Here is a 21,054-nt window from a genome sequence, read left to right as displayed (position 1 = left end):
CCCACAGGCAAACCCTGAATAATGTTTTTGACCAAATATCTGAGCACCCTGTGGCCCAGACAAGTTGACCCATAAAATTATCACAAGGTAACTACCAAAGAGCTTATCACCCAGGGGGTATTAAAGCTCAATCAGCAAACAATCACTTAAATTGTCCCTGTGAGAAGTGCTAAGAGAAGTAAAGGGAGTATGGAATTCCCGTTGTGGCTCAGCAGAAGAACCTGACCAGTATCCATGAGGATGCCGTTTCAATCCCTGGCCTCGTTCAGTGGGTTAAGAATCCAGCGTTGCTGCAAGTTGCATGTAGGTTGCAGATGCAGCTCAGATCCGGTGTTGCCTTGGCTGTGGCCTGGGCTGGCAGCTGAAGCTCTGATTCAACCCCTAGCCTGGGAACTTCCATATGCCGCAGGTGCAGCCCCCACCCCCAGCCGCAAAAAAGGTGAAAAACAAATGTAGCAAAGGGTACTGGGAAAGCTTGGGCTCCAACCTTGGAGATTTTCCCTGAGGGCATGATGTTTAAGCTGAGCTTGAAGGGGTGAGTGACATTTACCAGCTGGACAGGGAAAAGGGCCAGCGTGAGCAGTCGGGGGACACCTGACACGGCTGAGGAACCAGCAGGAGGCCAAGCGTGGCTGTGGCCTAGAGAGCGAAAAGTAAGTGGCGCAAGAGGAAGCTGGGCCCAGATCACACGGGGCCTTTGAAAGCTTCTGAGTCTTCCTCGTAAGTGCCAGGGGCAGCGTTTGAGGGGTTGACATGCTCGGATTTTTCTTATTAGAAAACCATTCTGTCTGTGATGTGGAGGATGAGCTGGAAGGAGGCCAGAGGGACACAGAGAGGCGAGTTAGAGGCTGTTGACAGCATGCATTGGTAGAGGGAAGAGAGAGGATTCGATGAATTTGAGATGTACTTTGGAGGGAGACTTGCCAGCAGGGAAATATTAGCAGTGATACTAGGTTTCTAGCTTGAGCCAGAATAGGGCTCTCCATCGCCTGAGATGAAGATTGGAGGAGAATCAGTTGTAGCGAAAGGTAATGAGTTCAGATTTATAATCAGTTGAATAGACCTATGAGTTATTCAAATGTAGATGTTGAATAAATTAATTGTCCTTTGATAGTTACTCTCCTCTTCTTCAGATTCTCCAATTTTTAGCAAAGCACAACGCCTAGAATAGATCGTATTTACTCGCTGTCCTTACATTGGACTATTTGCTTACACATGGCCAACCAATGAAATATAAGCAGAAGTTATGGGTGCTACTTCTAGGAAGTGTCCTAAAAAAGGATTTCCTTCTCTTCGTCTCTTCTTGTTGGATGGAATGTGGACAGAATGGCTGGAGCTGGATCAGCCATTTTGGACCATGAGGTAGAAGCAGTATGTTGATTGAAAAGCCACAAAGTAGAAGAAGCCTGGGTTCTGATGATCATGGAGATACCATAGTGGTTTGGGACTGCATGACTCCATGTTTCCATATAGGAGAGCCCGGTAATCCCAACCATACACCAGGTTCTGGGAATCCAGAGATTTCTATCTTGGTATAGTCACTGTTGGGTTTTCCGCCACCTCCCAGCCAAACCTAATATTAACTGATATGGAAAGCACTATCCATTTATTCAACTAACCTTTTTTTTTTTTTAATGGCTGCGCCTGCGGCATAGGGAAGTGCCCAGGCTAGGGGTCGAATCAAAGCTTCAGCTGCTGGCCTATGCCACAGCCACAGCAATGCTGGATCCAAGCCATGTCTGTGACCTACACCTCAGCTCACAACAATGCCAGATCTTTAACCCACTGAGCAGAGCCAGGGATCGAACCTGAGCCCTCATGGATTCTAGTCAGATTCACTACCACTGAGCCACATCAGGAACCCCTCAACTAAATAGTCCAAATGATGTTATGCATGATAATAATAAATATTGATTTTTTTAAAAATAAAAATGTCAATTTTTCAATACATTTTGTCCAAAGGACTCTGAACACCAGAAAAATTTGACACTGAGATCACACAGTTTAAAAAGCACATGAATAATGTTTTGTTAGAAGTTACTTTTATAGCTAGAAGTTATTTTTTTCTCCTCAAAGTCATATTTCCATTTGAAACCCTCCTCCACACCCCATTCAGAATTCTGTCCTATTAGAGGATGTTTTTTTATGTTTGCATGTCTTTCACTGATCATCTCATTATAATTCTCTGCCACAGAAATAGCAACAAACATTACTGGAGTCTTTGCTTTAACCAGATGCCATACTGTGAGTCGGGGACACAGCCCCTGCCCTCACACAGCCTGATGAGCAGAATAAATGCATGAGCAAATGCTTATAGAACCATATGATAAGGACATGACAGCCTAGCCCTTAAGAAAGAAGGGAGGGGAGTCCCCATCATGGCTCAGCAGTTAAGGAACCAGACTCGTATTCATGAGGACGCAGGTTCAATCCCTAGCCTCGCTCAGTGGGTTAAGAATCTGGCATTGCCACAAGCTGTGGTGTAGGTTGCAGATACGGCTAGGATCCCTAGTTGCTGTGGCTCTGGGGTAGGCCAAAGGCTGCAGCTCCTATTCCACCCCTAGCCTGGGAACTTCCATAGGCCACAGGTACGGCCCTAAAAAGACAAATTAAATTAAATTTTAAAAAAGAAGGAAGGAGGAAGAAACAGTGTCTGGTGAGTTCCCATAGGAATAGGAGAGTACACAATGTGGACTGCTCTGAGCACAGGGAGCAGAATGCGCAGAAGTGTGGAGGCAGGAAATATTTGTGCCACGCATGAGAAAACAGAAAAGTTCAAGGCAGGAGTGGAAGAGATGAGCCCAGAGATGCGAGTAGGGCCTAGGGTATCAAGGAGGGAAGCCATAGGAAGAGAGTGAAGTAGGAAAGAGGTAAGGGAAGTGCCCAGGCAAAAGTCAAGAGAGATACCTGAGCAGGAGGGATGGGAAAGAGCATGCAGGCGTGTGTGTTCCTAGGCCAGGCTGGGATAACAGGACCCAGCATCCCGGGACACGAAGTGCAGCATCTTCCAAGTCACTTCCATCTTGACAGCTCCTACATGGATTCCATCAAGCCCATATCTCACTCCAAATCCTATCCCGATAAACAGGCAGCTCTTGAGAGAAGAGATCGTGTTCTATTTTGTCTTAATATTCCCAGCATCTGGCACTTAGTTGGAGCTTAAAAAAAAATGATGTGTTGTATAAGTGAGTTAATCTCCTGCTCTGCATGGAAGAAGGCTCAAACCTAAGTTATTCTAGATGGAAAATGGTTAAGGGTGTTTATAGTTTCTCTACCTCAGTCTTCCCAGGGCTGTCTGTCCTGGAGGATAAACATTGTGACAGTCACAAAATATGTTTAGGGTAAATCTCATACGCGACAGATGGATCACGTTAAAGTGTCCAAAGTCCTCGGAAGCCCTGGGTAGTGACTGGACTGTCCACAAAGAAGCCAATTTTCCTCCTTTGAGGCACACAGTAGGATCTCACCTCCCCATGGCCAGAAGACGTACTCTGTTCAGTGTGTGGTGGGAAAAAGTGGGCAGAAGCCTTTAAGAACCAGCGTGTGACTCATCATACAAAGCCAGCCCTTCCCCCTGCCCCCAGATGGTGCAGTCTGTGTCTACCTGAGCCTCTGAGTGAGGAGACATGGCCCAGAGATGCCCATCTGCCTTTGATGGACATGCAGCACAAGTGAGCAATAGAGTTTCCTTGTTGGTGATGGGCAAAAATTTCAGACCTGTTTGTTACACAGCATAACATAGCCTTTCTTGTCTAACATGCCCACTCAGACCGTTGTTCTTCTCTTGCTACAATGACAAAATCTAGGGACCTTGCGCATGAGTGTACGTAGATTATGATCATAGTAATTTACATTTTAAGTGTCAATGTCTGCATCTCATACCTATTCAAGAAAATAGACCTAAAATTCGTGTGACTCCCATTTCAAGTACATTCCCCCTCTGGAGAACCCTGATGAACCACACTTTCACAACTGCTACTTCCATCCAACCTAAATCCCTTGTGTGATACTTAAGTTTTACTTTTTATTTCCTCAACACAAAATTGAAGAACTCTTGGTCACTTTCCACTGCATAATAAACCCCAGCCTTGGAGCTCATTTAAGCTGTCTTTCCTCTCTTTCACTCTGCTCTCCCCTTTGTGTAAACTATTCAAATGGTTTGTCTTTTCTCATCCATCATACTTTATAGGCTTAAGAGAAATGAAGAAGGAAAAAACTATTTTTGAGGAAATTGCATGAGGAATAAAGAAATCCTACATTTGCTGGCTGGTAGGAAAACATGCAGACAAAGTCAGCCTGCAGCCAGGAGTCTGACTACGAAGAAGTCCTCTTGAGCGACCCCCCCTCACCCACACAACCCCCACTCACCATGGAGGCTAGGAATGCAATTCACTTGATTACTTTGGCGTCAAGATTTTGAGGGGAGGAAGCTAAGGGAATCTAGCACTGTCTCATCCCTCTTTCAAAAAATTGCATTTGGAGTTCCCGGTTATGGCTTATCGGGTTACAAACCCGATTAGTATCCATGAAGTCAGGGTTTCAATCCCTGGCCTCGCTCAGTGGGTTAAAGATCCACCATTGTTATGAGCTGTGGTGTAGGTCACAGACATGGCTGGGATCCTGTGTTGCTGTGGCTGTGGTGGAGGCTGGCAGCTGCAGCTCTGATTCCACCCCAACAAAGGAATTTCCATAAGCCAAGGGTGTGGCCCTGAAAAGAAAAAAAAAATCACATTTATTTTTTTCCCCACGCATATGTCCTTTAATTTGAAAAGCAGCTAAAATTCTGGCCTCTTGGACCCACCTTTGTTCTTTCTGCTCTCACTTTATTCAGGACCTAGTCCCAGATTTTGTCTGTGTGTCCACAGACTAAAGACAGGTGGCAAGAGTCTTCCTTGGGCTGTCTATGCATAACTAATGACACTGCAATAATTAATAACCATCATTACAACAGTGATGATAGTAACTTCCACTAGCTGAGCTGCTAGATGTCAGGCATCCCACTCAATCCTTTGCGAACCTGACTCTCTCAGTAGCCCTGTAAATGACTTGCCAGAGGCTGAACCATGACGTTACACTTGATCTGAGTGGCCCCCCCATAGCTCATCCTACCCTATCTCACCACACTGCTCCTCACGCATCATCTTTCCTGGGAGCATTGCTTTAAACCTCTGTCATCAAGGACCATTCTGGGAGCCTGGGGCCCTAGCTCCATCTCATGGATGTCTAAACCTCAGTCCTGGGTGCCTTGGCTGCTTCACAGCTGCTGGTCCAAACCTCCACAGCTGGAGGTGATTCACCCATCTTTCCTATAGTCAGGGAGCCACATCTCCCACTCTGCTAAGAAAGACAAGATGAGAGAGGTCCTGTGGTGGCTTAGTGGTAACGAACCAACCAGTATCCATGAGGATGTGGGTTCCATCCCTGCCCTTGCTCAGTGGGTTAAGGATCTGGTGTTGTGGTGAGCTGTGGTGTAAGTCACACACACAGATCGGATCCCACGTTGCTGTGGCTGTGGCTTAGGTCAGCAGCTGCAGCTCCCATTCGACCCCTAGACTGGGAACCTCCATATGCTGTAGGTGCAGCCCTAAAGAGCAAAAAAATCCCAAAGACAAAAAAGTAACTCCAAATGGTGTCCTCCTGTGGAGCCTTTCTGTGGGTCATGGGAAGTCCCCACCTGAAAAGAGAAGGGGAGCTGGCACCTGAGTGCCAGGTGGAAACTGCATCAGCCCAGCTCTACCTAGTGTGGAGCAGCACTGCCACCGTGTGGGCAAACTGGCTATGCCTGGACAGCCAAGGTGGCAGAGAAAGCAGGGGACCTCAAGAGCAGTCAGCCCCTGTTCAGGCATTTATTTAATGCTTGATAAACACCTACTACTGCCACTTACTCAACTAGAGCTGCTACCGCAGAGATTCCTGCTCTGGTAGTGAATGGAACTATGTCAATGATTTAGGCTGTAGTGAATATTTACCATTTATTCATCCCTTACTTGGGGCACTTTCATCTAGGGGTGGTTCTCACTACTCAGAAACTGTAAAGATGCATCAGCTTTGTGCAATGGGATTGTCTTTGCCTCCAAAGTTTTGGAGACAAGAGGACACACAGAGAAATGCAGAGCTTTGGTTACTCCATCTCGATTGTTATGAAAGAATGGGGAAGTGTATTTCTAGCAAAGACTTTTGCTTCTTTTTGTCTTAACAGTTTAATGGCATATTAAAAGCATGTCACAGGAACTTAGAAAATATAGAAAAGCAAAATCATGATCTCCTTGTCCCAACACCAAGATGATTAACATTTTTATATATTTCCTTTTTGTCTTTTTTCCTTGCATTTTGGGGAGCAATGATGTAACCATACGTGCATATGCTTTTGCACTTTACTTTATTGACATAGCGCAATAGCGTCATTATCATCCTGGTCATCATCGTCATCATCATAGCTGACGCATTCTGAGCGCCCATGGTGTCCAAGCCCTGTATTAGGGCTTCAAGTGTCATCTCATGAAGCTATAGAACAATCTTAGGAGATGGTATTATTATCCCCCTTTTTAATAGAAAAGATGACCAAGGCTCACAGGAGATCCATACACATCTTGCCTCTCATAAGTCTATCCCACGTTATGCACAGATTTAGTAATGATCATTTAATCTCTGTATTTCACGCCATTTATCCAGGCCCGTCGCTTTGTTTACTTGCCATGATTTTCCATCTTTAGTTGGAATATATATATATACACACACACACACGTATATATTTTGCTGATATGTATACTTCTGCAACAGGCCTCTCTTAATATATCTTTTTACATAGCTATGATTAATTTCTTAGGATAGCTTCTCAGAAGTGGATTTCTCAGTCAAGATTTTGAATCTTTGTATGGTTGTTGATATTTCCAAATTGCTTCTCAGTGGGGTTGGTCCCATTGGTGCACTTTAGCCCTGCTGTCGGTAATATATGAGAGTGAGTGCCAGTTTCACAGCATCCTCACCAGCATTAAGTGTTAACATTGTCTAATCTAAAAGATGATAAATGATCTGATGACAATGATGGCCCTGACCGTCTCTCAGGCAAACTTCCAAGATGTGCAGGCAGCTGAGATGCAACAGGATGCATGCTTCAGGGGAGCGCATGCAACACCAGCACAGGGGAGGAGAGAGAAGTGGAAACGTCCCAGGTGAGCCAGGCACAGTGGGTGGCGTGCAGAGCAGGCGCGAAGGGCAGACGTGTGGCAGCTCTGGACGTCACCAGGATGTCACCACAAGGAGTTCAGTCACACAGGTGGGCAGTGCAGGGCGGAGTTCTACTGGTGAAGCAAGAGAGGGCACAGGTGCAGCCATTCCAAGGACTTGGATTTTATTCTGCAGCTCGAGGGGAACAACGGGGTGGCCAGAGCCAGGCGGTCACAGGTCTGGGCTGCAGAAAGAGAAGTTCCCACTGTGCAGAATGGATCGGGCGGAGGTGGGCGCTCTGACTGCAGGCGGAGGCAAGACCCAGGCTCTTCTGCCTTGAGTCCTTTCTTCTGAGTTCCGTCCGCCTGCTGCGGGCCCCACTGCCCCCACGCCCTCATTCTCCCCCTCTGCCCCCACCCTCACAGCATCTCCATCGCCTCGGATTGAGTGTCTCCCTGTAGAGGTGACTCTGCGGACATTCACTCATGTCTTTTACGCGCCTCTCACCCTCTGACTTAGCCCTGGGGCTGGTGCTCAGCCCCCAACCTTGGTTTGTCTGGAGGAAAGGAAGTACAGTTGCGAAAGCACAACTTGGTTTGGGTGTGGGTTTTTGTTTTTTCCCTTTTTAGGGCAGCGCCCGCAGCATATGGAGGTTCCCAGGCTAGGGGTCTAATCAGCTGTAGCCGCCGGCCTACGCCAGAGCCACAGCCACGCGGGATCTGAGCCGCGTCTGCAAACTACACCACAGCTTATTCAAATGCTGGATCCTTAACCCACTGAAATAGGCCAGGGATCAAACACCCATCCTCATGGATACTGCTGTGCCATAATGGGAACTCTCTTGTTTGTTTTCGCTGCTCCTGTGGCATGCAGAATTTCCTACACCAGGAACTGAACCTGCACCACAGCAAACTAGAGCCATAGCAGTGTCAACGCCAGATGCTCAACCCATTAAGCCACCAGGGAACTCTGTGAAAGCACATTTGGGACGAGGCATAACTGGGTTAGTGGTTGTATGGATGGAGTGGAGAAAAGACCCAAAAAAGATGTTTAATAGGGCAAATCAGTAGAAAACCGGCTCATTGGAAGTGTGAAGGGAGAGAAAGGAAGAATTTGGGCCTGACACCTGCTGTGCAGCTTAGGGATGCAAGCTGCCCGCCAGGTCCTTCTCTGCAGGTGGGAACAGAAAAGGGGGAGGAGAGATGAAGGAAGGAGCTTTGATGGTTTGAGTTCATGGTGCTGGGAAAGCAGGTGTCTATCCTCATATGCACTTTGGAAGAAAATTTGGGGATGGAGATAAAGATGGGAGGTTATTAGCCTATTTTCAGCATCAGCAGCAATAGGAGACATGTAGGCATCGACACACATGGGCACGATTGTTTGTCTAAAGCAGCTTGAGTTGCGACAAGTGAAGAACACTGGACTTAGAGTCAGAAGGATCTGGATTCAAGTACCAGTTCTGCCACTGACCGGCTGCCTTAGGGTTCTCCAGAGGAACAGAACCAATGGGAGATAGATATAGACAGACACAGAGATATGATTATAGGTTAGATAGATAGATAGATATTGCTTTAAGGAATGGATTCACACAATTAGTCCACATCCATAGGCCAGGCCAGCAGGCTGGAAAGTCACACAGAAGTTGATGCTGCCGGGAGCTCCCTGGTGGCTCAGTGGGTTAAGGCTCTGGCATTGTCACTGCTGTGGTGTGGGTTGGATCCTTGGTCTGGGAACGTCCATGTGCCACTTCAGGTGTGACCAAAAAAAAAAAATAAAGTTGATGCTGCCATCTGGAGGCAGGATTTTTTTCTTTGGCAAACTCTGTTTTTGCTCCGAGGCTTTTCATCTGATGGGATGAAGGGACCCTCTTTTCCTAAAACCCATAGCTGTTAACCACATCAACACCATACATTCACTGCCGCAGCTAGATTAGCATTAAATTACCTGGGCACTGCGGCCCAGCCAAGTTGACACAGAAGGCTAACCATACCCTCATCTATGTGACCTCTGGAAAGTACTTAACTGCTCTGTGTCTCGGTTTCCTCGTCTGTAAAACATAGTAAAAATTGCTTCCCAAAGAATTTGTATTAGGATTCTTCTAATGAAAGTAACAGAGGCACTCCTGCTGTGGTGCAGTGGATTGGCTATGTCTCTGAAGCACTAGGATGCAGGTTTGACCCCCGGTCCAGGACAGTGGGTTAAGAATCTGGTGTTCTTGCTGCTGTGATGGAGGCCAGTACTGTGGCTTGGATCAGATCCCTGACCCAGGAACTCCATATGCTTTAGGGCAACCAAAAAGAACAAAGAGAGAGAGAAGAAGATTATCAAAAATAACTCCTTGGAGTTCTCCTGTGGCTCAGCAGCTTAAGGATCTGGTGTTGTTACTACTGTGGCTCAGATTGATTCCTAGCCCGGGAACTGTTGCATGCCCAAGGCGCAGCCAAAAATTAAAACAACAGCAACAAAAAGATCCTTTAAGAACAAAAGTAACAGAACTCCATTCTGAACTTACTTGAGCTAAATAAGGAATTAACTGGCTCACAGTGGAAACTGGCTTTGGTCATAGTTAGATTCTTGGTTTCAAGTGACCAGCACTCAGGTTATGCTCCCATCCGGGCCCTGCTTTGCTCTACGGTCTTCGTTTCAGAAAAACAAAACGAAACAACCCAACAAAAGCCAGGATTCTCTCTCCTTGGGTTGACTGGGTAACTTGTCCATTTCTGAATCATCGTGAGGCTCGAAACGGAATATGCTGACGGGCCAGGCCTGGGTTGCACAGCCACCCCCAGAGCCAGGGTGAGCCCTCCGCAAGCCATGTGGACAGAACGTGAGGAAGGTGAATCCCCCAGAGGAAAGCAGCGTGTCGTTACCGTAAGAAAGGGAAGCAGATGCTGAGCAGGGAACAGCAGTTCCACTAGAGCGGGGCCAGTTGGCTGCCCAACACCCAACGTGCTTTGCTTCCCAAATAATCACTTGAAAAATGCTCCCCGTTATGGCAATGAACACCCACTCACTTGTGCCCAAAGGCAGACAGTCCGAAGCCATGCACTTGGGGTTTAGCCCCAGGTCGGGGCTCTCCAAGTGACAGGGGCTCCCTCTGGTCAAGTTCAAGAGTGAGTCACCAGGGACCCACCGCCTGGAGCCAAATGATAAGTGTCATCAGCCCCTTGTGTCCAGTGTGTCACGTGGTGGGAGAGTCGTTGACTACCTGCAGCTGAAAGTCCTCACTGATAACATACGGGACCCCACTGTGGTCACTGACCCATACCTCCCACTCCACGCCGAGGAGATGGAGCTGCGCCCGCCACACTCTCTGCAAAGCTGTCCTTCATCAGCTCTGCTCCTTGACCGCATCTCAGAAGGGCATCAGAGGACCGTTCCTTCCTGGCTCTGCGCACATTAATAGCTGCCTTGCCGGGGGATGTGGGGGTGGGGATGGGGCCAGGGAATCTAGAATTAGGGCTTCAGCAATCACACAAGCCTTTATTTTTTCTAGACTTGAAATTTCTCTAGCAAAACAACATTCATTTTTTTTCCTCTTTCTTTTGTTTTTTTTTTTCACGGCTGCACCCGGGGTTTCTGGAAGTTCCTCGGCGAGGGGTCGAATCAGAGCTGCAGCTGCAGGCCTACACCATAGCCTAGGCAACACCGGATCCGAGCCACAGCTGCATGACCTAGGCTGCAGCTTGCATCAACGCTGGATCCTTATCCTCTGAGCAGGGCCAAGGATCAAAGCCGAATCTTCACGGACACTATGTCTGGTTTTTAACCTGATGAGCCACAACGGAAACTCCATTCTTAAAAGTTCAAAAGGGCTTTTACCGTCCCTCTTCCTTCTGGATCAACCTAGTGCGGAGGCCATTAGAGACAGGCTGATTGCAGTGGCCCAAAGAAAGGTGACGGAGTCCCCACAGCTGTGCGGAACGCATCCCTGGGAGGAAGCAGCAGCAGAGACTGAAGTGTGGGTGAGGGGATAGGATGGGGGACAGCCCGGCCTGGGGACCAGAGCACAAGTGGCCTGCAAAGGGCACCCATGCCACGTGGCAGGGGGTGACCTGGCCCAGGGTCAGAACAGAAACGGGATGGAGAAGTAGGGTCCCTGAAGCATGGGGGAGGTGGCTGGGCCTAGGGTGTCAGAGCCTGGGTGAGGTCAAAGGGCACCTGGCAGAGGGATGGACCAGGGCAGGTATCAGAGCTCATGGGCGGCGTGAAAAGGGAGTGGTGGGGGAGGGGCCCAGCCAGGCTGCGGACGTTAAATTCCACACAGGACCAGGAGGGTGTCCACAAGCGGAGGTGGGTGGAAGGCTGCCATGGGTGTGTGTGTGTGTGTGTGTGTGTGTGTGTGTGTGTGTGTGTCCACTGAGAAGGCCGAGGAGTTGCAGCCTACAGACCTTGGAACCACAGACCTTGGAACCAGGACTCCTTGGAGAAATAGCTGCTTGCTGTTCTCAGGTGGAGAAAGTACAAGATAAACCCAGAACATTGGGCGCCAGAAAGCAACGAAGTGCTCAAAAACCGAAGCACTCATGAGAACGTGGTACAGAAGCCAGCTTGAATGTGCTCCCACTGGGTGGCCAGACAAGGGATAATTTGGGCATCAGAATGAATAATGAGAGTAGCAATTCACCCAAAAAAAATACAGACAACCATTCATCTGCACGGATAAAGATAAAGGATACGCCTATTGAAATTTCGAGGGGCATGGTATATTCATAAATTTTTTTTTCTTTTGTCTTTTGTCTTTTTGTTGTTGTTGTTGTTGTTGCTATTTCTTGGGCTGCTCCCGCGGCATATGGAGGTTCCCAGGCTAGGGGTTGAATCGGAGCTGTAGCCACCGGCCTACGCCAGAGCCACAGCAACGCGGGATCCGAGCCGCATCTGCAACCTACACCACAGCTCATGGCAACGCTGGACCGGTAACCCACTGAGCAAGGGCAGGGACCGAACCCGCAACCTCATGGTTCCTAGTCGGATTCGTTAACCACTGTGCCACGATGGGAACTCCTTTTTTTTTTTTTTTTTTTTTTGTCTTTTGTCTTTTTGTTGTTGTTGTTGTTGTTGCTGCTTATATTCATAAATTTTTAAAGTACCTCTTCACATATTCAGCCTCGATTAATGATATTTACTGCAAGGATGAACAAATACATACTAACTACAAAGGGGGAGGAAAGGAAATTTGCAGTGGAGGCGCCTGGCGGACACCGTCTCCATCAGCTGATCAAAGGGGACACTATCGGATACAGGAGATGGAAATTATGTGCCACCTCATAGGATGTGAGGAGAAATCCCATTATCACCTCCAGGATCTTCCTGTCAGAGGCGCTGCCTGAGTTTAATTGTGAGAAAAGTTCAGACAAACCAAAACCAGGAGACGTTCTGCACAATAATTGGCCCCTACACTTCAAAAATGTCCAGATCAAGGTTGACTCTTTGCACATAGATGAGATGTGTGTTCCTGGAGTGAGTGGTGGACACATCAAAATTATTATTTTTATGTTGTAAAGATCATCAGGGAAACAACTGGAGAAATCTGAATAAGGACGGCAGATTAACTAGTATTGTATCCAAGTTAATTTCTTGATTTCAGTTTTGACTGTGGTTAGGTCAGAGAGAGACATACCTGATGGTAGGAAATCGTAAAATATTTGCAGGTAATGGACACCACGTTGGAAACTCATTTTCGAGTGGTACAGCAAAAAGAAAGTTCTTTGTAACTTTTATGTAAATTTATGATTATAACTGGAAGGAGCTGCAGCCACTTTTTTCTTTTTTTTTTTTTTTATTAAAGTTGATTCACAGCGTTGTGTCAATTTCTGCTGAAGGCAAAGGGGCTCAGTCACACATCCATATACAGTCTTTTTCTCATATCATCTTCCATCCGTTTTTGAGGCCATTTTTTCAATCAAGTAAAAATTGTGGCTGTCTTTTTTTTCAGTCTGCCACCATGTCCAAAATAGAACCCTTGTTTCCAGCCCTTGGAGATTGTCCTTCCTATCTCAGAAAATGGCCTCAAACATCCCCACTCTTGCTGAAGGCAAAAGCTTAGGAGGCATCCTGGTTCTTTCAAACTCTCCATCTGATTCAGCAGCAAGTTCTATCAAATTCCCCTCCCGAGTAAGATTCACTTTCTATTGTGGCTACCGCCTCTCTAGCACAACCCACGATGTCTTCAGGATTGTGGGGGAGGCGTTCCCAGAGCGGTCCTGGGGTGGCTGTTACCTCGGTGTATCCTACAGCCAGGGGTCTGGCACTAGGCTGAGGCCCATCAAAAGGATGCTGATGGTCAGCTGGACTCCAGGGGAGGAGGGGAAAGATGCGAACTCTCGGAGCCCCTCCGCATTTGTCCATCTAGGTCAACAAACAAAGCGATGGGCGCTGCATCACTTCACGCGTACCCACGCACGTTCTTCTTTCGGCCAATCTAATGGGAAGAGTACATGGAAGGGGGTTCTGGGAAACTGTGCCGAGTGGACAGGGCGCATTTCTATCACACTGTCCCCTGACCACCCCGTCTGAAGTTCTCACCTGGCCCTACTCTATCACATTACCCATTGCACGTCTCCTGGTAGCACGTATTGATTGCCAGCTGCTGTGGTCTAATGTGTTTATTGTGGTGATCCCACCAGAAAGCTAGCTCGGGAGAGCATGGATCTCATTTGTCCTGATGCCTTTCCACCGAGGCCTAGACTAGAGAGCAGCACATGGTGTTGAATAAATGTCCCTCGCTACCGCCCCTTGGACGACTCCCTGTCGTTGGGATGTTACAGCATCCTACTTCCACAAGCTGATTTCTTTCACGTAATAGGAACTAATAGAATTATTTCAGTTTTGAGTAAACAAAATTCACTCTGACTTCATTAAAGGGGAATATACTGGTTCTTGGAGTGGAAATTCCAGTCCTTTTTCAGGGATGTCTGAATCCAGGGGGCTCCAAGGCCACTGAGATTTTGCTCTGCTTCTTGTGCATTGGTTTCAAGCTGAGGACGTCTTTCTCTTCAGGTGGCACCTTTTCTCATGGGTTCTGTGAGAATCGAATTTTTTTTTTTTCCCGGAAATTTCCATGAAAGTTCTGAGAGTAGAGGCAAATACTCCCTCTGACCACCCCCACCCCACTCCCAATAGAGTTGCCATTGAGGGAAGGAAGGAAAATGAAAGCCAGTTGGGTAAGTACATTCACTGCAGGTTGATTGTGAGGATCAAGAGATGATATTTTACAGTTTCCAGCATGTAGCAAGCCCTCAACTAATGATGGCTGTTACAACAATAATTAATATTGTCACGTAATTATGATTACTGCGTGAAAGCATGTTGCACACTTCAGGATGCCAAAACAGTGTTGGATGTCATTATCTCCTTCAGCGTTCCTAGAATTAGACAGTTCAGGAGCAGAGAGGAGGAGGCATGTGCCTTTCCCAGGCCCCAGGGGAACAGGGCTTTCTCTCTGGGCCCTGGATTAGGAGGGAAGGCAGGTCCTCTTGTAGTTCTCAGGATGGCCACGTGGTGGCAGCCTTAGCCCACTCGGCTCCCTTCCCAGCCAGGTGGCAGGCTGTCTATCCTGCTCATCTGGGCTTTCCAAGGAGCCTCAGGATCCCCAGTCCTCCTCAAACCTCCTGCCTAGGACTCTTCCTTGTGTTGGAGACCTGGCCGGGGGGGGGCAGGGGTTGAGAGGGGCACCTGCACATCGATGAGTACAAAGAATTTCTATGGTTCCCTGGGGTGTCAGGGTTGCAAGGGTGGGTGCAAGGAGGCTTTGGGAGTTTGGGGGCATCCATACCAGGAGTTCACAGGAAGAGGCTGGGTGTGTATTTGGTGAACAGCCTGGTTAAGAGACTCCAGGAGACATTTGTTGGGCATTTGCTGAGCATCCTTGCTCTACTGGAAGAAAGTCTGGCTTCTGAGTCCTGCGGCCCCCAAGCTGAAACCTAAGAATGTATCCTCCAGGCTTCTTTGCAGCTACCTTCTGGCCATAGGTGGGAGCCAGGGCCCTCTGACCAGACTCACGGATGCGAGCACCACCCTGGAGATGAGAACAACAGGAGGAGAGAGGTGGTTCTTCTCGGAGCCCGTTTTTCTGAATGCAGAGGCGTCAGCTTTCTCTTGGAGGTGGGGCTGGAGGGTGGGGAAGGTGGCAGCACATGGAAGGCCAGCTGCCTGACGTGGACTTGACATTGCTCAGGGGAGAGTGGGCAGTGGGGCCTTTCTCATCAGGCCAGCTTTGCAGTTTTGTTATGGTCACTGCTTTTAGAAGCGTGGGCTAATAAAGCCTTGTTCTCCAGGCCTCCTCCAGTGGCATAAATGGCTCCAGCCTCCTTTTAGTAAAATTCTGCTTTGGTTTAATCCACCAGAATCAGCTTCAGTTGCTTGCAGTTAAGAACCTTGGCAAGTTAAGTGCCCACCCAGATCTATCACATGCCAAGTGCAAACCGTCTTTTTTTTTTTTTATTACTCAATGAGTTTATTACATTAATAGTTGTACAATGATCATCATAACCCAATTTTATAGGATTTCCATCCCACACCCCCAGCGATCCCCCACCCCCCAAACCGTCTCCTTTGGAAACCATAAGTTTTTCAGTCTGTGAGTCGGTATCTGTTCTGCAGAGGTTCACTGTGTCCTTTTTTCAGATTCCACATGTCAGTGAAAGCATTTGCTGTTGGTGTCTCATTGTCTGACTGACTTCACTGAGCATGATAATTTCTAGGCACATCCATGTTGCTTAAAATGCCGGTATTTCGTTCCTTTTAATGGCTGAGTAATATTCCCTTGTGTATATGTACCACATCTTCTGGATCCACTCCTCTGTCAATAGACATTTAGGTTGTTTCCATGTCTTGGCTATTGAAAAGAGTGCTGCAGTGAACATCGGAGTACATGTGTCTTTTCGAGTCATGGTTTTCTCTGGATAGATGCCCAGGAGTGGGATTGCTGGATCAAATGGTAGTTCTATGTTTAGTTTTCTGAGGAAATCTCCATACTGTTTTCCACAGTAGTTGCACCAATTTACAATCCCACCAACAGTGTGATAGGGTTCCTTTTTCTCCACACCCTCTCCAGCACTTATTGTTTGTAGACTTTTTTTTTTTTTTTTTTGTCTTTTTGCTATTTATTGGGCCGCTCCCGCAGCATATGGAGGTTCCCAGGCTAGGGGTCCAGTTGGAGCTGTAGCCACCGGCCTACGCCAGAGCCACAGCAACGCTGGATCCGAGCCGCGTCTGCAACCTACACCACAGCTCACGGCAAAGCCAGATTGTTAACCCACTGAGCAAGGGCAGGGACCGAACCCGAAACCTCATGGTTCCTAGTCGCATTCGTTAACCACTGCGCCACGATGGGAACTCCTGTTTGTAGACTTTTTGATGATGGCCATTCTGGCTGGTGTAAGGTGGTACCTCATGGTGGACAACCCACAGAATGGGAGAAAATATTTGCAAATGAATCGACTGACAAGGGATTAATCCTCAAAATTTATAAACACCTCCTACCACTCAATACCAAAAAAACAAACAACCCCATCAAAAAATGGGCAGATCTCAACAGACAGTTCTCCAAAGAAGACATACAGATGGCCAAAAAACATATGAAAAGATGTTCAACATCACTCATTATTCAAGATATGCAAAGCAAGCCCTCTTTTAAGTTTCAAACAATTCTATGAGGTAGGAATTCTCGTTTTATAGCTGAGGCGAACATACTCAGAGAGGTTAAGTATTTTGCCCATGGTCACACAGTGCTGACGTACCAGAGCCCCAAGCCCAATGCAAGGTTTGTTGCTCTCTGGGTCCATGTCCTTTCCACTGTGCTGGGCTCAGTGACATCAGGGCAGGGACAGTGTCTTTCATTACCCACCTAGTCGGTGCTTGATAAATATCTGACCCTAATTAATACCGAACAAGTGAGTCACTGAAAATGCCAGCGTCTTTTATCCTTGGAGCGCGGTGGAGCTCAGCATGTTTTTGGGGTGAAGGGCAAGTCCTGGTGAAAAATGGCAGGTGAAACCCGTCTCAGAAAGCCTCACCTCTCTTGAGAGCCCTGTCTCCTGTTGGCACCAGCCTCTCTGCTCCATCTGGGACTTAGGTCCCTGGAAGGTGAATTTGAACAATGACCAGGAAGGAGCATAGGGACATTTTGCTTCCTTTGCGTTCAGTGGCGATGGGTGCTCAGAGTCACAGCTTTCAAAGGAATCTAGGATCCGAACAGAATCATCCATGCCTCTGAGGCATCACTCCCAGTGCCCAAAGAGTGGCCACCCAGCCTCTACGTAGAGACTTGACAGTCCACTTCTAGGGCTGTGTGGAGACGTGGTCTCTCTCTGCTTTGCAAAGCCAGCTTCCCTACAGTGCGATTCTGCTGGAGCCCAAAGGAGTGTCACTTGACGCCCACTCTTTTTTTTTTTTTTTTTTTTTGCTTCTTAGGTTACATTTAAAAAAATTAATTTACAAACATTTATTGAAGTATAGTTAATTGACAGTGTTTTGTTAGTTGCAGGTGTATAGCAAAGTGATTCAGTTATACACACACACACACTACACACACACACATTCTTTTTCAGATTCTTTTCCATTATAAATTATGACAAGAAACTGAGTGGAGTTCCCTGTGCTACACAGTAGGTCCTGGTTGTTCACCAAGTTTAGGCACAGTAGTGTGTATACATTAGTCCCAGACTGCTGATTTATCTCTCCTTCCCCCACCCCGTTATCCCCTTTGGCAACTATACGTTTGCTTTCTATGCCTATGAATCTATTTCTCTTTTCAATAAGTTTATTTGCATCATTCTTTTTAGATTTCACACATAAGTTATATTATATGATGATCGTTTTTTCTCTGATTACTTCACTTAGTATGAAGTCCATCTAGGTCCATCCGTGTTGCTGCAAATGGCATTATTTCATTCCTTTTTATGGCTGAATAGTATTCCATTGGATATATGTACCACATCTTTATCCTGTCCTCTGTTGATAGACATTTAGGTTGCTTCCATGTCTTGGCTATTATAAATAGTGTTGTTGTGAACACTGGGGTGCATATATGTTTTTGAATTTGAATTTTCTTCAGATACATGCCCAGGACCACGTCCTTTTTATTTTTATTTTTATTTTTTCGGTCTTTTGTCTTTTTGAGGGCTGCACCTGTGGCATGTGGAGGTTCCCAGGCTAGGGATCTAATTGGAGCTGTAGCCATAGGCCTACACCACAGCCATAGCAACACTAAATCTGGGCCGCATCTGTGACCTACACCACAGCTCACGGCAACGCCAGATGCTTAACCTGCTGGGCAAGGCCAGGGATTGAACCCGCAACCCCATGATTCCTAGTCGGATTCGTTTCTGCTGCACCAGGACGGGAACTCCCATGTCCTTTTTTAAATTGATGAGCTTTCAGATGTGTGAAGGCAGCCTCCCGAAGTGTCCTTGACCCCGCGTCCTCCCACTTGCTCCCAGCTCTTCTTCGCCAAGTGAAACAAACATGCCTCCTCCCCAGATGTGGCTCTGAGTTCCTCCCACCTCCAGCGCTTCTGCCCTGGATGTGCCCCACTGGCCTGTGGCACTTCTTGGATGAAAGCCATACAGCAAGTGTGGTCTGCCTAGTGCCAGGCAGAGTGTTGGCTCACGTGTCCCTCACCGTGGATACCTGGGTTCCAATTCTGGCCGTGTGACTTTGGGCAAGTTATCAAACCTCCTGGTGCCTCAGTTTCGCCACCTGTCAAATAGAGTTCATCTACGTCATAGAACTATTAGAAGGACTGACAGAGTAAATCTGTGTTAATTAGAAGAGTGTCTGACCTAGTGTTCTAGAATGTGAAATAAAAAGAAATACTACCGTCAGTGTCGGTACCACGAGCATTTCTGAAGGTCTGCACTGCATCGCCTGCCTCCCATACTGACTTTACAGCCAGTTCAAAACCCCTTGTCTTTTTTTCCCCCTTTTCTTTCTTTTTTAAAAACTATCCTCCACTGCTAAGCCCATCCCGCCTGCATGTGCTTCTGCAGTTGGATTTCGGAGAGCGAGCAGGAGTTTACATCTGTCCAGGGACCAGATATCATCTCGGCTGCTCCTTGTCTCAAAGGGCTGGCTTGCCCAAGGCTGGCTCCTCCCCCAGCGTGTGTGGTGCATCGTGCTGAGCCCTGGGCAGCGTCTTGCTGATGCCCGACACCTGACCGTGTCTGCGGCCCGTCCTGTTGATCAGGGCGGTACTACAGAGTCTCCCACAGGAGCCTTTCCCCACCCTGACCTGGACGGGCTGGAGCGTCAGGCCGGATGCCCACAGTGGGGATGTTGAAGCAAGATGGTCCCCAGACATCCGTGTGCTGGCCTTCCCCCCGCCCCCTGCAGTCTCAGGACCACCGCTAGTGAATCTGGCCTCCCCAGATCTGCAGCCTCAGGATCTGGGCTCCAGGAACTTGCCGTTCACACCTTGTCTCAGGAGAGGCTGAAGCCAGGCCCGGGGACGATGCAGGAGCCTGGCCAAGTGTGGCTGCAGACGAGAGTGGCCATGGGCCTCCCAGCCTGAGTGGCTGCCTCTGGGAGACCCTCTCCTTGTCGCAAAGGACCCACTTTCTTCTGCCCTTCAGCTTTAGGACAGGGAGGGGGCAGGACCTGTGGGCTGGATCCCTGGGCCCCAGGGTGTGGCTCCTTGGACAAGCCGACCCCTTCTTGGTCTGAGAGCTCATCCAAGTCCTGCTCCTTGTGTTCACGGTCATGTTTCCAACAGGCCCATTGATGGCCATGGAGACAGGAAGCTCTCTCAACAGACAGAGCCTGTGCATTATCTTGTTCTGGGCTGGGGCTGACAGCCAAGCGCTGGGCTCACCTGCTCAGGAAGAGGACACTGCGCAGTGCTGGCCCCAGCAGGCCAGCCTGCAGACACCTGGGGACAGGGGCACCGTCGCAGACCACACCACCTTATTCTCCTGCCTCCGCTCATTCTTCCCAGCCGCCAGCCCAGAGGTTTTGCCCTTAGAGAAAACTCCAAGGGAGGAAGTTCCCCAGGCTATAGCTCGGGCAGCCCTGCCCATGGCTTTGAGTAACAGGATGGGGCAGACCCAGGCGCAATGTTCCTGCCTTTAGTTTGCTTGTTTTTGTGCCACGCCCACGGCAGGCAGAAGTTCCCAGACCAGGGATCAGATGAAACCCAAGCCACAGCAGTGACAATGCCAGACACTTAACCCACGGCAGGGCCACCAGGGAACTCCTGTTCCTGCCTCTCGTGATCCCCTCACCCAAGTCTTCCCAGCCTGCCTCCATCGTGGAGGGGCTGCTCGCTGGCTGGGCTTTGTCACCAGCTTGGAGGAAGGTGATCTGGGGCTGGGACAGGCACAGCAGCTCCTCTCCAGCCTCATGTGAGCCCTGTGACTGGACCCTTGCTGGTACCCAGGGTGCACTTCCTCCAGGATTCCAGGTAGTGGGCGCTGCTGTGTGGTCAAGTTCAAAGGCATCTTCCCTGGCCAGGTATAGACTCTGCTTGCACTTACACACAGCCTCACACACACACTCACAAGGGCAGGTACCAGTGCCCTTTCAGTTGTGTATTCATTCACTCCATGGTGCATAAAGCAGGCAGATACCACGCTCCCACTTTGTGGCAGTTGCTTTATAAGTTACCAGGTTAAAGCATGAATAAAACAGACACAGAACCTGCCCTGGGAGAGTTTAGAGTCAGAGGGAAAGAGAAATTTTCAATGAGAGATTAAAAAAGAGTGGGGTCTTAGAATATAAGCGGAGGGTACATTAAAACTATTTTACAGACTGTATTCTGTGGACACTGGTTATTCTGTGGAAGCTGGGAGACCTTCTTCTGGGTCAGAAGTGACCACGTGGGTTGAGAGATCTTGGGGCATCTGAAGGACCCATGTGAGGGGCTGGGTGACCGCAGCTATTTACAATGGT

Source organism: Sus scrofa, chromosome 9 (genome assembly GCF_054392235.1).
Source record: "Sus scrofa isolate SSC_HxYL_T2T_F1_AM1 chromosome 9, Sscrofa_HxYL_maternal_Yorkshire_Landrace_v2.0, whole genome shotgun sequence".
NCBI lineage: Eukaryota > Metazoa > Chordata > Mammalia > Artiodactyla > Suidae > Sus > Sus scrofa.
Note: the sequence above shows the minus strand (reverse complement) of the source record.